At 33.4% G+C, this 15,451-nt stretch overlaps 1 long non-coding RNA gene across 1 annotated transcript; it reads left to right on the top strand.

The window, feature by feature from the left end:
- The first annotated feature begins 2,363 nt into the window (after positions 1 to 2,363).
- LOC107951669 (uncharacterized) lies at positions 2,364 to 3,218 on the top strand. Its single transcript, XR_001698549.2, has 2 exons — positions 2,364 to 2,852; positions 2,929 to 3,218. It is a non-coding gene; the product is annotated as an uncharacterized lncRNA (long non-coding RNA).
- The last annotated feature ends 12,233 nt before the right edge of the window (positions 3,219 to 15,451 follow it).

The following is a 15,451-nucleotide window of genomic DNA, read 5'->3' as shown; positions in this document are numbered from 1 at the left end:
TCCCTACATTTATTTTCAGGAATTTAATCCCCTACTTTTTGAATTTAAAAATTTAGGTCAAGTTGTTACCATTGTTAAAATTAATCTATTAGATTTATTGGAGTTACATTTTGAAATTATATATATTTACTTGGTAGTCATGTAACAATAAAAGTAATTTTGAAAATACTGATTAAGACTTTCTTAAAATCACACGTTTGAACTCATAATAATAAAATAATTTTTTTGTTATTGTAATGTTCTTAAGAAAAATTGATGTCAATATTTAGATTGAAATAATTAACAATATTAACTATTTAAGCTAACTAATGACAGTATAAAATAGAAGAACCAAATTATATATAAAAAAAATTTAAGCATATATATATAATCTCAAGTTTTAGCATAGTAAAAGAGTAAAACTTGAAATTTGACCATTGTCTTATAATGCTTAAAAAAAATAGAGAAAAACTCAAAAGAAATGAGAAGCCACTTATTAATCTTAAGATTTTTAACTTTTAAGACATTCAAATTATATATAATTAAGTAATATTTTAATAAAAAATTAATAATATTAACTATTTGTACTAACTAATAATGTTATAAAAAGTATAGAGATAAAATTAAGTTAAAAATTAAAATATAAAATTAAATGATAAATTTAGGCATAATAAAAGGATCAAAATTGAAATTTAACCATTAATCTATAATGCAAAAATTAAATAAAAAAAAAGAGAGCACCATAGCATGAGTGCCACGTTTCGATGTTTATAGATAGATAGATGAGTAGAGTGACGACATTTTATTTTTCTCTACACTAACACACTAAAAGAGAGACACGTTTCCTCCAATCACCGAAAGTAGGCATCACGCGTGCAATCACGACACTGCATTTACAAATTTAACTTGGCTTTATTTGTGGGCGGCAGCCGACAAAATGTTTAGCTGTTTTGTCCCTTGTTGGGTTGTTTCTGAGGACTCTGTGGTCCGAATGGTTAACACAAAAACAACTGTTTTACCTTTACTAACTCTAGTTAATAGTTCAATTAATTAATCGAGGATAACAAACATATTTTTTTAATTTAAAATTTTTTATTGAGCTATTTGATGAAATATACGTCTGTAAAATAATTAACTGTAAAATAAAATAATTTTCTTTTGATAGAAATAAAATATATATTTTATTTATATTTTTTTCAAATTTTATTTATAAAATTTTAATACTTAAAAATTAATAGATGAAATTAGATTATATTAAATTTAAGTTCATTACAATATTTTTTTAAATACATGATTATCAAGTGATTTTTTTTTATTTCGAAATGTCACTTTAGTAAATTTAATTGATAATTTTTAATGGTATTTATAATTGGACATAAACAATGAAACATGAAAAGTGGAGGGACTAAATAATTGAAAATAAAAGTAAATGAACTAAATTACAAATGTAAATGGAGTACAAAGACTTGAGGTATATTTTTCTCAATTAACTCTATAAAGTAAATGTATTTTTCATTATTATCTAATTGAATTCATGTCTAATTGACTCGTAACACCAAAATTAATAAAGAGTTTAATACTGATAGAGATGGTATTGAGTTTAATATATAAACATCCTTACCATATAAATAGGAGTGACTTTAGGCGCAAGGGCCATGGGCCCCAAAAATACAAAATTGATAAGTTAGTTCTCTTATAAATAATGAAATTATAAATTTATATATAATAAAAAAACACTTTGGTCACTAAAAATGAAAAAAAAGTCTTGTTAGTCCTTTAAAAATGACGATATTATAAATTAATAAAAGATCGGGTTCAATTCTCACTTATGAGAATAGAGAATATTTCATGATTAGTTGTTTATGTCTTCAGAGAGCACTTATGGCGAGGGATGGCACTAAGGGGGTAAGTCGAGATCCTGACACTCTCCAAATGGTAAATTATTATTTTAGTCCCTTAAAATTTTTAAAATATAAGTTTTAATGGCAAAATACACTTTGGCCCTAAAAATAAAAAATTTTCAGTTTAATCCCTTTAAAATTCTAAAATAAAAAGCATATAAAAAAACAAAATCATACTATAACCTCTTTAAAGTTTTATAATTTAATTTTGATTCCTAAAAATAAACTTTTGACTTCATTGCTGCCCATGACAGAAGAGATTAAACACTACTACTAATAAGGAATACGGTAATTTCCAAAAAAATATAAAATTATATTTTAACCAATAAAAAATTTATAATTAATTCCTGATCTCCTTAACAGAAATTACAAGCAACTCCAAAGAAAATAGAGAGTTTATTTTCCCTAATGAGAAAATACCGAAAGTTAATAACTAACAAAGATGAAAAGCAAAATTAGAATTCAGAATTGTCAAGAAGACGTTGTACTGTACCTACTCATTTACCCAAAATACCCGTCACGAGGGTTTAAAAATCAAAACAATTAACCCCAGGAAAAGGCTGAGCATCCCCCATTTTCCACATTTTTCTCGGCTTTTTCATTTCCAACTTACAGCGGCCGGTCATTGTTTTCTTCTCCTTTAAAGCCCTAAACCATCTGCATGTCATTTCCCATGTGGATCCATAGGATTTTACAAACCCACTACGCCTTGTCTGAAAACCACCAAACCTGAGACTCCCCACGTTCTAATACTTTAAAACTTTTCCTCACCTGTGCCTGTCGCCCTTATCCAATTGGTCTTTTCTCTTATAAATACTTCCCTCATCTATATCTGCTTCTCCATAGCTTCAACTTTCAATATCCATTCAAAGTTCTCATAACAATTTTTCATTTTCCAGGGTTTAAATTAAATAGAAGAGTTTAGAGATGGCAGATATTGCTATGCTTGTTGCTGAGGAGTATGAAAGGAGGGTAAGGGTTTCGAGAAGCAAATTAGTTGGTTCGGAGCTTCAAAAGCGACATGAGATTGACTTGGTTTCTTTTGTAGCAAATTTGGGTCAGAAGGCGACGACTAAACTTGGGCATCCAAGGGTTGAGACTGTCAAGTTGGCTGTAGAGCCAAAAAGCCAGATTGGTGTTGCAGCTTTCAACGGAGCCTTCTCTGCTTGATAACTTGTCACTTTCTTTCCTTAAAATCATTGCTCCAAAAAAAGCTGTAAATTAAAAATTCATTTCATTCTGTCTTTTGATTTGTAAATTCTGGTCTTTTTTGGTTGAGAAGCAAACTTTCTGCTAATGGTGATATGATCCTGGGTTTTAACTGGGATCTTAATGTTACTGCTGCTGGCTTAATTATCTGCACTTAGAAGGATTTCTGTTATGTGAATCATTATTATTTTGAAATTACCAGGAGAGGAAAGGAGGAAAGGCAAACCAGTATATTGATGTCATTAGGCATATTAGAATTAGGTGTTACAAGTTATTTAATGATTGAAGATGGTTAATTCCTCTGTTCAAATAATTAAGCAATGAACAAAGAGATGAAACTAGCAGAAACAAGTTTGGAGGAAGAAATATTAAAAATGATTGAAATTGTTTGATTGGATAACAAGTTTGCAGTAGTGGTAAGTCTTGGTGGAGATTCTTTGATGGATAGCAAAGGTACTGCAAAATATGAAATTTGTTAAAAATAATAGCAATATATAACCACAAAGAAAAATAAAGCGTGAAATTTTTTTGGGGAAATATTTTTGAGAAGAAATCACAGGTAAAGAAAAAAAGATTTACTAACTTCGAATTTGATCTATTTATAGAGTTGAAAAATTTTATTCTAATTAATGTCAAATAGAAGTAATATATTAAAATTTAAACATCTTATTGCAATCAATACCAAATAGAAAAAGTATACTCTTTTAGCCCTCCCTCACATATCTCTCTTATCAAAATTATAAATACAACAATCAACATGTGTCTTGAAATTGTTATATATGATCTAAATGCTCAATGAAAGGATGGATTAAAGTGATTAAAAAGAAGGCTATATCAGTTCTTTCACACCTTAATGAACTTATCGCAAATTATAAGAGTGCGAGAATTAAATAGTTTTGCTAATAAGAGGTAATATTAAAGGCATTTACAACTTGTACTATTAACTATTTTTAGAAAAAGAATTTACCCAAAATTAATTTAAGATTAGAGACTTCAATCAAGGTGATATTTTTTTTGGACAGTGAATATGAATGATTGTGATAATTGTTTATCATGTTTTATTATATGAAATTATTATTTAATTTTATGTACAAGTATTAAAAATTAAAATGTAATAATCTATTTTAGAAGAAAAAACACACAACAAAGTGGGATGAGACATGAATAGATGCATTTAACATCTATGAAGGTAATAATAAATTTCAACTTTCAAGATTTTACATTTATAGTGGAGTAAGACAAATGATAGAGTAGAACATACTAATTGTAAAACGATGAAGGATTTAGTAACATTCGTTTCTGCTCCGTTCCATTAACACCCTTATTTAAGATCATGCAATCGTATTATCTATTTTAATATTAAAAACTTGTGAAGTTGTAACTCAATTTGAACTAACCTAAATAAAAGATTACAATCTAATTAAAAAATAAATTATGTTTAAAATTATTTAGTGTTAACTTAGCAATTAACATAAATACACTTACCACTTGATTGATTAAAAAAATAAGATAATAAGAATTAAAGGAAGACTGATAAATGAGGTTGGGATCGAAAGTATTACCAAATTTATAGTTCCAAACTAAATATTTTATAAGGGACTCACGAGAAGGGATTATATGAAACTGTGATTGCACGCTATTTTTATCCATTTCTATTAGGAGAATAACAAATCAAATTTTTCTTCCTGAAAAAATCTAAATCCAACTAAAAATGATATAATCAGGAGAAAAAATTTGATTTGTAATTCTCCTAATGGAAAGGAATAGGAATAACATGGATTCACAATTTCATACAATCCTTTCTCAAGGACTCAATTAAGAAACTTTTTGAGGGGTTAAATTGTTGGAAATATGGACATCACATATATAATAAGGGTAATTATATGTTATTTGTAACATCCCAAAATTTTTATTTTTGTTTCTATTAAAAAGTGACACAACTGTGTATCTGCTTTAATGGTTAAATGTTCTGGGTGTGTGTGAGGGGTCCCATGTGTGTGAGGGGTCCCAAGTTCAAGCCTTACTTTTGGAAAATTTTGGTTATTTTAGAATTAAGCCTTATACTAGTTCAGCAGGCTCATATTTAATTACTTGTAATTTCATATCAGTATGGGCCTACTAGTCTGGTGGTTAAGTTGAGTGTTGGTTTCTTAAAGGTCTTGTGTTTGAATCCCTGCATAAGCGTGGGAATTATTTTTACTTAGCTTTGCGATAGAGTTTCGGTTGTGATAGAATTCTGAGTAGTGGGATAGTGGGAAGAAATTTAGGGATTGTAACCAGAATAGTTATTTCCCTAATTATCTCTTAATCAATTTTGTTTCTATTCTTTTCGAAATTTTGGTTTCTCTTGGAAATTCTAACGTACATTTTCGTTTCCTTCCATTTTCTTCCTTTCTGTTGTTTTCTCTTCAATCGGTGTCATCTTTTTGCTCCTGATTACTATTTTTTACTCATCGTTTTTGTACGTTGCGATTAGAGAGGGGGGTGTCCTTACTCTTACGGAATCATAATCAACCGTTTGGAGTGTTCGGGGTTTTGGAAGGCTTGAAAGTATTTCTGCATCGAATCTGTAACAGGTGTGTACCTGAAATGCCAGCAAATGAGTTTTCGACAAAAGCCGAAAACCTTATTTTCGACGCTACAAGGCTATGTGGTAGGCCGTGTGCTAGGACGCGTGGAACAGCACGGGCGTGTGATCGACGAAGGCCAAGTCTTGTGCAAGACATGGCCATGTGATGGCTGGGGTGTGGCCATGTGGGCTACACGGACTAAACTGAATTGGGCCGTGTGGGCCATACGGGAGTGTGGGTCCACACGGGTAGTCCACACGAGTGTGTGGAAATCTAGGCCAGGCTGTGTGATCCATACGGGCCAAGCCCAATCTAGGCGTGTGGGCCACATGGGCTTGTGGGCCTATTTAGCTAAATTATTTCCTAGGATTGCACGAGTCGCTCAAGTCGACTGTGAACCTACTGTAAGGTTGGTAAGTGCTAGTTAGACCTTAAATTGCGTGATATGAATATATGATGTGTGTATTGAGCATGTTGGATTTATGTATGTTACTGATCTGTATGTATGACTAATGACTAAATTTTAGCATGTAAGCATGTATCTTCGTATGTCAGCATTGAGCATGTTTAGTTGCATTTGCATTAGGTGGGATGATTGATTATTGGAGGAAGTGTACTGAAAGGCTTGCATGCCTATTATTTGACAGCTCAGCTGCAATATTACTAATATATGCCACATTCAATACGACTTGGAGTGTAGGGTCGGGTGGGCATTTTAAACCCCACATGATGTGTAGGGATGGTCGGAGATGGTGTGTAGAGACTGGTGGGTAGGATACTGATTTATGTTACTGAATGTATACTGTATCTAAGATGGACTAAGGCCCTAATTTATATCTGAATATATAATGGGCTTAGGCCCCAGACTGTATGTGACTGATAATTGTTGTTGACTGTATGCATGATATCTGTGGGAATTACATATTGATTTTACGTAAACTCACCCCTTTCTATTTTATCTATACAAGTAATCCCCAGACTTAGACGGATCGGTGGGGCGGAGAACTCAACGGTGACCACATGTGCATTAAACTACTTTAATTTAATTTATGGTTTTAATTACCTATTTTTGGGATATTTTAGTTATAAGTTGAGACTTTTAGACTGTTGCTTTCATTTTAGGCTTTAACTATTTTCATGGATTTTTAAACTGCAAAACTCAACGAAAACTTGGTTTAATTTAAAATAATGTTTTCTTAAACGTGAATAGTTTTCTTTAAATATCACAATTTTAAAAGCTTCTACTACAGTAAATGTTTTTAAACGAATCGAATTAACGAGAATGAAAATTTGAGATTGATGAGGGATGATAAATTTGATTTCAAACTTCATTCCAGTGACGTCGTTAGATTCAGCCATAATGTCCAGGACGAGTCTAAGGTGTCACATTTAGTGGTATCAGAGCCAGGTTACAAAATTCGGCTGTGAATTTTGGGTCTTTAAGCTTGGTTTTTAAATATCTGATTTTCAAATGATTTGAAATGATTTGACGGAGAATATGGTACATCGAGTCTCCGACACCGATCCTATAAGTATTCTGATAAACTGCTATGATATTATAGATGTTTGTTCTGAAAACACTCTAGTTAGTGTATACTGAAACTGTAGTGAAACCGTAACTGATAGAGACTGTACTTGTGAAAAACAAACTCTAAATTTATGATACTACTTTATATAAAACATTTGTTAATAAATACTGAAACTGTAAATGATTTATAAAATTCGTAATACAGATAAATCTGAATAGACATGAGCGCACGAGGTATCCATGGACGGGGTACTAGAGGCCGATATAAAGGCCGTAGAAGGGCTCGAGCTGAGCCCTCTTCTCTGGGCAGCATGCCGAACCTGGACACTAATGAGACATTGGCGTCACCTACTATTGAGGTTGGGTCTCAAGATCACATGGCTGAGGACGACGCATTGTCCCAAGCTATGTTTAAGATACTGGAGAGGGTCGCTGGGCTCAATACTAGATTTGGAAGCCGAAGATTGGTTATCGAACGACTCCAGTCCAATGGAGTTGAACTTTTTAAGGGTGTCACTAGAGTCGCCCCTAATGTGGCTGAGTACTAGATGGAGGCTACTGAGAGGATAATAGATGATTTAGACTGTACTTTTGAGCAGAAATTAAAGGGTGCAGTCTCGTTGCTTCGCGATGAGGCCTATCAGTGGTGGCTGACCGTTAAGGAGGGCACTCAGCCCGGCCATCTGTCTTGGGAGTTCTTTAAGTCTACCTTCCAAGGGAAGTATGTGGGAGCAAATTACATAGATGCTCATAAGCGTGAGTTTTTGAACCTCACTTAGGGTGAACGATCTGTAGCCGAGTATGAGGCCGAATTTCTGAGGCTAAACCGCTATGCTCTAGGTATGGTGACATTGGAGTATGAGAGATGAGTTCGATTTGAGGACGGCCTTAGGGATCATCTGAGGGTACTGATAGCTCCGTAGAAAGAGAAAAAGTTCTATGTCCTGGTAGAGAAGGTGAAGATTGCCGAAGAGGTTAAACGCACTGAGCGCCAAAATAGATATCGTGAGAGGGGTAAGAACAAGATGGATTCGGAACCCTCAAGTTCGATACAGAGGACTGATGGGTTGGTTAGAGCTGGGCCCTCTACTGCTCCTACTGGATTGCAGCTGTGTGGAGATTGTGGTAGACGAAATCAAGGCGAGTGTTAGAGGAGGACTGGGGCGTGTTTAAGGTGTGAGTCATTAGAGCATCACATTCGGGAGTGTCCGTTTAGGGCCGATCAAATGTAAGCTCTGGGTTTTGGTATTGCGTAGCCATAGAGGATAGTTCAGCAGCCACCGATGGGCCGAGGTCAGGCTAGAGGTGGTAGCGGTATGGGCATTAGGTAAAGAGCATCAGGCAGAGGTGCTGGTTAAACTGAGGCAAAGCAGCCTGCTCATGTTTATGCTACTCGTCGTCGAGAGGACAGAGATGCTCTCGATGTTATTACCGGTACGTTCTAAATTTATGATGTACGTTATTTTACTTTAATAGACATAGGTTCCACACGTTCCTATATAGCTAGCACTATGTTTGAAAACTTAGGGATTTTGGGTTGAGAGTACTTCTAGTGAGGTGACTGTACTAAGTCCATTAGGCCAATTGGTTCAGGTTAGCAAACTGTATAGAAATGTCTTGTTAGAGGTTCAAGGGTCAATATTTTTGGCTGATCTGATAGAACTACCGTTTGGGAAGTTCAACCTAATTCTGGGTATGGACTGGTTGGTCAAGCACCATATTAGTCTAGATAGTGCGATTAAGAGGGTCGTCTTGAGAACTGAGGAGGATAATGAGGTGGTCATGATTGGAAAACGTCGGAATTATTTGGCTATTATGATCTCTACACTAGTGGCTGAGAAACTAGTTCGTAAGGGATGTGAGGCATTTTTTACCTATATTAGTGTTTTCGTTTCTGGAGACTTTACTGTGAAGGACATTCGAACTGTAAGAAAATTTCTGGACGTCTTTCCTGAGGAGCTACCGGGTTTACCTCTGTATCGGGAAGTGGAATTTTGGATTGAGCTTCTTCTTGGTACAACTCCGGTAGCTTCAATGTCTATCGCTCCCTATTGTATGGCACCGAAGGAGCTTACAAAGTTAAGGCTCAACTATAATAACTTTTGGATCGTGGTTTCATCCGTCCCAGTGTGTCTCCATGGGGAACACTAGTTTTGTTTGTTAAGAAGAAGGATGAGAGACTATAAGGATGTGCATAGATTATCGACAGTTGAATAAGATGACTATTAAGAACAAGTATCCAGTTCCAAGGAATGATGATCTGCTTTATCAGTTCCAAGGGGCTTCTATGTTCTCCAAGATTGACCTGTGTTCTGGGTATCATCAGTTGAAGATTAAAGAAGCTGATATGCATAAGACGACATTTAGGATTCGTTATGGACACTACGAGTTCCTAGTGATGCCTTTTGGACTGACGAATGCACCGGTTGCATTTATAAATATGATGAACCGAGTGTTTCAGCCCTATCTAAATCAATTTGTTGTGGTATTCATTGATGATATATTGGTTTACTCTAAGTCTGAGGAAGAGCATGACGAGCACCTTAGAGTGGTTCTTCAGATTTTGAGGGAAAAACAACTCTATGCTAAATTTAGTAAGTGCAAATTTTGGTTACGAGAGGTAACATTTCTGGGGCACATGGTTTCTGCTGAGGGGATTATGTCGATCCTCGAAAGATTGAGGCTATGCTAGATTGGAAACAGCCTAAGAATGTGTCTAAGATCTGTAATTTTCTAGGTCTAGCAGGTTATTATCGACGGTTTGTAGAAGGTTTCTCACTGATTGCAGCACTCTTAACTAAGCTACTACCTAAGGGTGTTCCATTTTTCTGGACTAATGTGCAGCAGAGGAGCTTCGAGACACTCAAGACTGTTCTGACCTAGGCTCCTGTTTTGATATAGTCTAAACTTAGGTAGGAGTTTGTGGTTTATAGTGATGGTCGCATGTAGGTTTGGGTTGTGTTCTGATGTAGGATAGTAAGGTTGTGACATTTATGTCTCGTCAGCTCAAGACGCATCAGGCAAACTATCCAACACATGATTTGGAATTGGCCGTCGTAATCTTTGCTTTGAAAATCTGGAGGAACTATCTATACAGTGAGAAATACACTATCTACACTGATCACAAAAACCTTAGGTACCTCCTGACTTAGAAGGAGTTAAATCTTAGGCAGCATAGTTGTATTGAGCTGCTTAAGGACTATGACTGTACTATTGAGTATCATCCTGGTAATGCCAATGTGGTGGCTGATGCGTTGAGCCGTAGGGCTATAATTGATCTGAGAGCGATGTTCGCTCGACTTAGTTTGTTCTACGACAGAAGTTTATTGGCTGAGCTACCGGTTAAACTGACTTGGATAGAATAGATTCGGAATAGGCAGTTAGAGGATGAATCGTTGGGTCTTCAATTCCGTCAGGTTGAGAGTGGTAGCACTACGGACTTTGGGTTGAATAATGATAGAGTACTCTATTTTCGTGGTCAGAGTTGTATATCGAATGATACTGATCTGAGACAGTGTATTCTGAGAGAGGTGCATAATAGTCCTTATGCTATGCACCCCAGCGGTAATAAGATGTATCGCGACCTTTGTGAGTTATAATGGTGGCCGAAATTGAAACGGGAAGTTACTGATTCTGCGACACGTTGTTTGACATACCAGCACGTTAAGGCTGAGCATTAGTTACCTTTGGGTTTGCTACAGCCAGTTAAGATTCCCTTATAAAAATAGGAACGAGTGACTATGAACTTCGTTAGAGGGTTGGCATTGACACCCACTGAGAAGGATTCTGTTTGGGTCATCGTTCATCAATTGACCAAGTCTGCGCACTTCATTCCAGTTAGGACCGACTATTCTCTTCAGAAGTTAGCGAAACTATATATCTTGGAGATAGTTAGATTGCATGGGGTTTCAGTGTTGATCATTTGTGATAAAGATCTTTGCTTCACGTCTCGGTTCTAGAAAAAGTTACATGAGGCTCTGGGTTCGATATTAGACTTCAGTACTGCATTCTATCCTCAGACTGATGGTCAATCTGAGAGGGTGATTCAAATACTGGAAGATATGTTGAGGAGTTGTGTTATCGATTTTCGAGGCAATTGGGAGGATTATCTGCCGCTAGCTGAGTTCGCCTATAATAACAGTTTCCAGTTTATTATTCAAATGGCACTATACGAGGCTCTGTATGGTCGTAAGTGCCGTACTCTTTTGTGTTGGACTGAGCTGAGTGAACATCGAGTTTTGGGTTTTGAGTTGGTTTCTGAGACTGAGGATAAGGTTCGACTGATTCGGGATCATCTGAAGGCGGCTTTTGAGAGACAAAAGTCTTATGCAGATCTGAAAAGGTGTGAGATTGAGTATTCAGTGGGGGACTTCGTGTTTCTTAAGGACTCTCCATAGAAGAACGTTCTAAGGTTCGGTCTTAAGGGCAAGTTGAGCCCTAAGTTTGTTGAGCCTTACCGAATTCTGAAACAAGTGGGACTGGTCGCTTATCAGTTGGAATTACCTCTAAAGCTAGACTGTATTCATGATGTATTCCACGTCTCGATGTTTAGGCGTTACTGTTCTGATCCTACTCATATTGTCCCTGTTGAGGAAATTGAGGTTAGGCCATATTTGACCTTCGAGGAGAAGCCGGTTCAGATTCTAGATCACGATGTACAGGTTCTTCGGAATAAGCCTATCCCTTTAGTGAATGTGCTGTGGCGGAATCATAGCATTGCTGAGGCCACGTAGAAGCCTAAGGATGTGATGCATCAGCAGTATCCTCACATATTTTGATCTAGTAAATTTCAAGGCCGAAATTTTCTTTTATGGGGTAGAGTTGTAAAGCCCCAAGATTTTTATTTTTGTTTCTGTTAAAAAGTGACACAACTGTGTATCTGCTTCAGTAGTTAAGTGTTCTGAGTGTCTGTGTGAAGTCCCATAAGTGTGATTGGTCCCAAGTTCAAGCTTTGCTTTCGGTAAATTTTGGTTATTTTAGAATTAAGCCTTATACTAGTTCAGCAGACTCATATCTAATTACTTGTAATTTCATATCAGTATGGGCCTACCGGTCTAATGGTTAAGTTGAGTGTTGGTTTGCTAATTTGAAAGATCAAATCTCCAAAATCTGGTAAAACGTCAAGGAATTCATGGATTCAGGTACACTTCCGCATTTAGTTTTATTCTTGATTTATTCTTGATAATTTGACATGGTAGATCCTGGTTTATTAAGTTTTATTTTTAGATTTTTTTTACAAATCTAACAAGTGGCATCCGAGCTTTGTCATGTTGAATCATTGAGAATGAATTGATTTTTTATTATTTTTGAATTGATTCATTTTTCTTTTTGAATTTTATGAATTTGATATTTTAATTATATATTATGTTGAATCTTTGATATTCTTGATAAATTTTTTGTTTTGGTTCTTTAAATAAAGTTTTAAGGTTTTATAAATATAATATAGTTTAATATTTGCATATGCTATTCGAAAAGTAAAGGTTTATTTATTTATTTATAATCAATTAATAAAAATTAATTTTTGAGATTTCTTTCTCTTCTTTTCACGCAATTATTTTATAAATTTTGGTTAATGTCATTATTAAATTAAAGTTACAGACTTACAACTTTTTGCAATTAAATAATTCCAATTGGGTTGTATAATTAGTTTTGAAAGTTAATTCACTTGATAATTGAATAAATGAATGTTGTTAAGATTTTTTTTTTCACTATTTGTTTTAAATTTTCTATTTGTGGTTGAATGTATATGAAATCATAATCTTTTTCTTTATTTATGATGAATTATATTCACCATTGAATTCAATTCATATATACAAATGATTACTTTTGGTTCCTACTATAATTATTTTATATAAGTTTTAGTCCTTATGGAACCCGACTAAATATGGTGGCTATGAATTTTCATAAGTGGTTGTGGATATGAAGGCTTTTAAACAATTTGGGATTCTTTTATGTTTGATGGTTATGGATTTTTTTTAAGTATTTGTGGGTATAAAAAAGTTTTATGATAATATCTTTAGTTATTAATATAAATTTGAGTTTACATGAAATATGTAAAGCAAGCCAATATTATTTTTTATTACTATAATTGTGTGTATATGTGTTATATGCATATCAATGATTTTGAGAATTAATGCATGATTATAGTTTGTGTGAATAGGTGTTTATAACCATTATTCAATAAGATATCTTTTATAGTTTTATTGGTGAAATTAAGTTTTGATGGATATCGTTGAAGTTGTTAATTTTTTTTTTGTTATGGTTATATATTCAATTTTACGGGTGCTTTGGTTCAAATTCATGTCAACTATATACATATTTAAATAATTTAGTTTTAAGTTTGGTTCTATAATCTTAGGTTTTGGCATTGGCATCTTATGATTCCAAATATTTGGTTAAATTATGATGATATGGTTTATTGTATGAATTGAGGGATATGCCAACTATTATGATTTTTGTTTTTGAAATTTATTGGCTTGAAAATATTTTTCAAGTATTCATGTGAATATCTGTTTAATCATAAATACAACTTTGGATTTACATAGTAAATTCAGGGTAAGTTTTTCTATTTGATTATGAATACATGTATATGCGTGAATTGCTTTGGTGTTTTTATCCATGCCAAAATTATGAATACATGTGCTTTTTAATTATTTGGCTTTGAACCACTACATTATTTCTGTTTGGTTTTGATATATATAATTTTGGAACAAAAAGGAAATAGTCAAAAATTAAGGTTTTCGGTTTTTTATTGCATTATTAAGACAACATTATTTTGGGTTATTTCGGAGTCTATAAAGCAATAAAAAATAGTTTTGACGTTTGACTATTGGGGAAATTTTAAATTTGAATATTTGTATATTTATATATATTTTAAAATAACTTAATTGAAGTAAAAAGTCACCAAAGTGATTTTTTTGTATAAATTATTTTGTTTTAAAATATAAAAGGTTGTGTGCATGTAACTTAAGTTATGTTAATATTGATTAGCCTAAATGAAAGTTAATAATATTACATGTGCAACTATAGTAATAAACATGTGACAATTTTTCGGTTTTACATTTGAGCAATAAATTGGTCCAAAGGAAAATTTATGGTTCTACATGTTCTTATTGTCAATGTTTGATTATTACATTAATATATTACTTACAAGTTAATATTTTGTCTAAAGATGAAATATTAATGGAGTGTCCGATATTATGAGGTTTACCTTTATTCAAATTATTTTGGTTTAAATTTGAAGTCTTATGATTTATGACTTATTCAACTATTATTATATTTGCGAACATCATTGTATGTTGTTTTGGGATAAATATATACATATATATACTATTATCTTTTAATTTGATTGAAAGATGAAATTAAGAGAAATATTTTGAAACAAATAAATTCAGATTTTTGCTTTAGGTTTTAATTAAGGATGTCTAATATTTTAAATAGACTAGTTGAAACAAAATACTGCCAAAGTGACCTCTTTTGTGTAGATTAGTTTATTTAAAATATCAAGATAATTATATGTTTTTGTGATTCATGCGTTTATTAATTGACCCAAAGGTAAGTTAATATTTGGCAAAACTTCAACGACATATATGGTGATAAATGTGTGACAATTATGAGGTACTTTATGTGAGCAATATGTTAGTCTAAAGATTAATTCATTGTTTGACATAATTTATTGTCAATGTTTGATTGTTACAACAAGAGTACCACTTACTGTTAATATTACTGTCCAAAAACTTGATATTAATGTTGTGTTTGGTATCTTGAGATAGGATTAGTCATTATCTTAAATTTATTGTTTACTTATGAATATTGATGTGAGCTTATTTATTTTTTTGTTTTATATTCAGCTAATTCGTCTTCTACTGCCACAATGTTTGCTAATATAAATTCTATACCCATGCTTAATGAGACTAATTTCAATGAATGAAAAAGGCACTTACTTATAGTGTTTGGTTGTATGAACATAGACATTGCACTAAGGGGAAAACAACCCCCACCTCTCACTGTGGAAAAATGATTTTGAGAGGTGGGATCGCTCAAATTGCATGAGTCTAATGATAATGAAGTACAACATTTCAGAAGCTTTTAGGGGCAAAAAATCTAAAAAGATTACTCAGGCCAAAGTTTTATTGACAAAATTGAGAAACGTTTTGCTGAAAACGATAATGTTGAAATGACATCACTTCTGACTTCTTTGATGTCTATAAAGTATAAGGATCAAGGAAATTCTGAGTAATCTAAAGGCTATGAGCTTTATGATC

Source organism: Gossypium hirsutum, chromosome A02 (genome assembly GCF_007990345.1).
Source record: "Gossypium hirsutum isolate 1008001.06 chromosome A02, Gossypium_hirsutum_v2.1, whole genome shotgun sequence".
Classification (NCBI taxonomy): Eukaryota; Viridiplantae; Streptophyta; class Magnoliopsida; order Malvales; family Malvaceae; genus Gossypium; species Gossypium hirsutum.
This window is presented reverse-complemented; position numbering and strand designations above follow the sequence as displayed.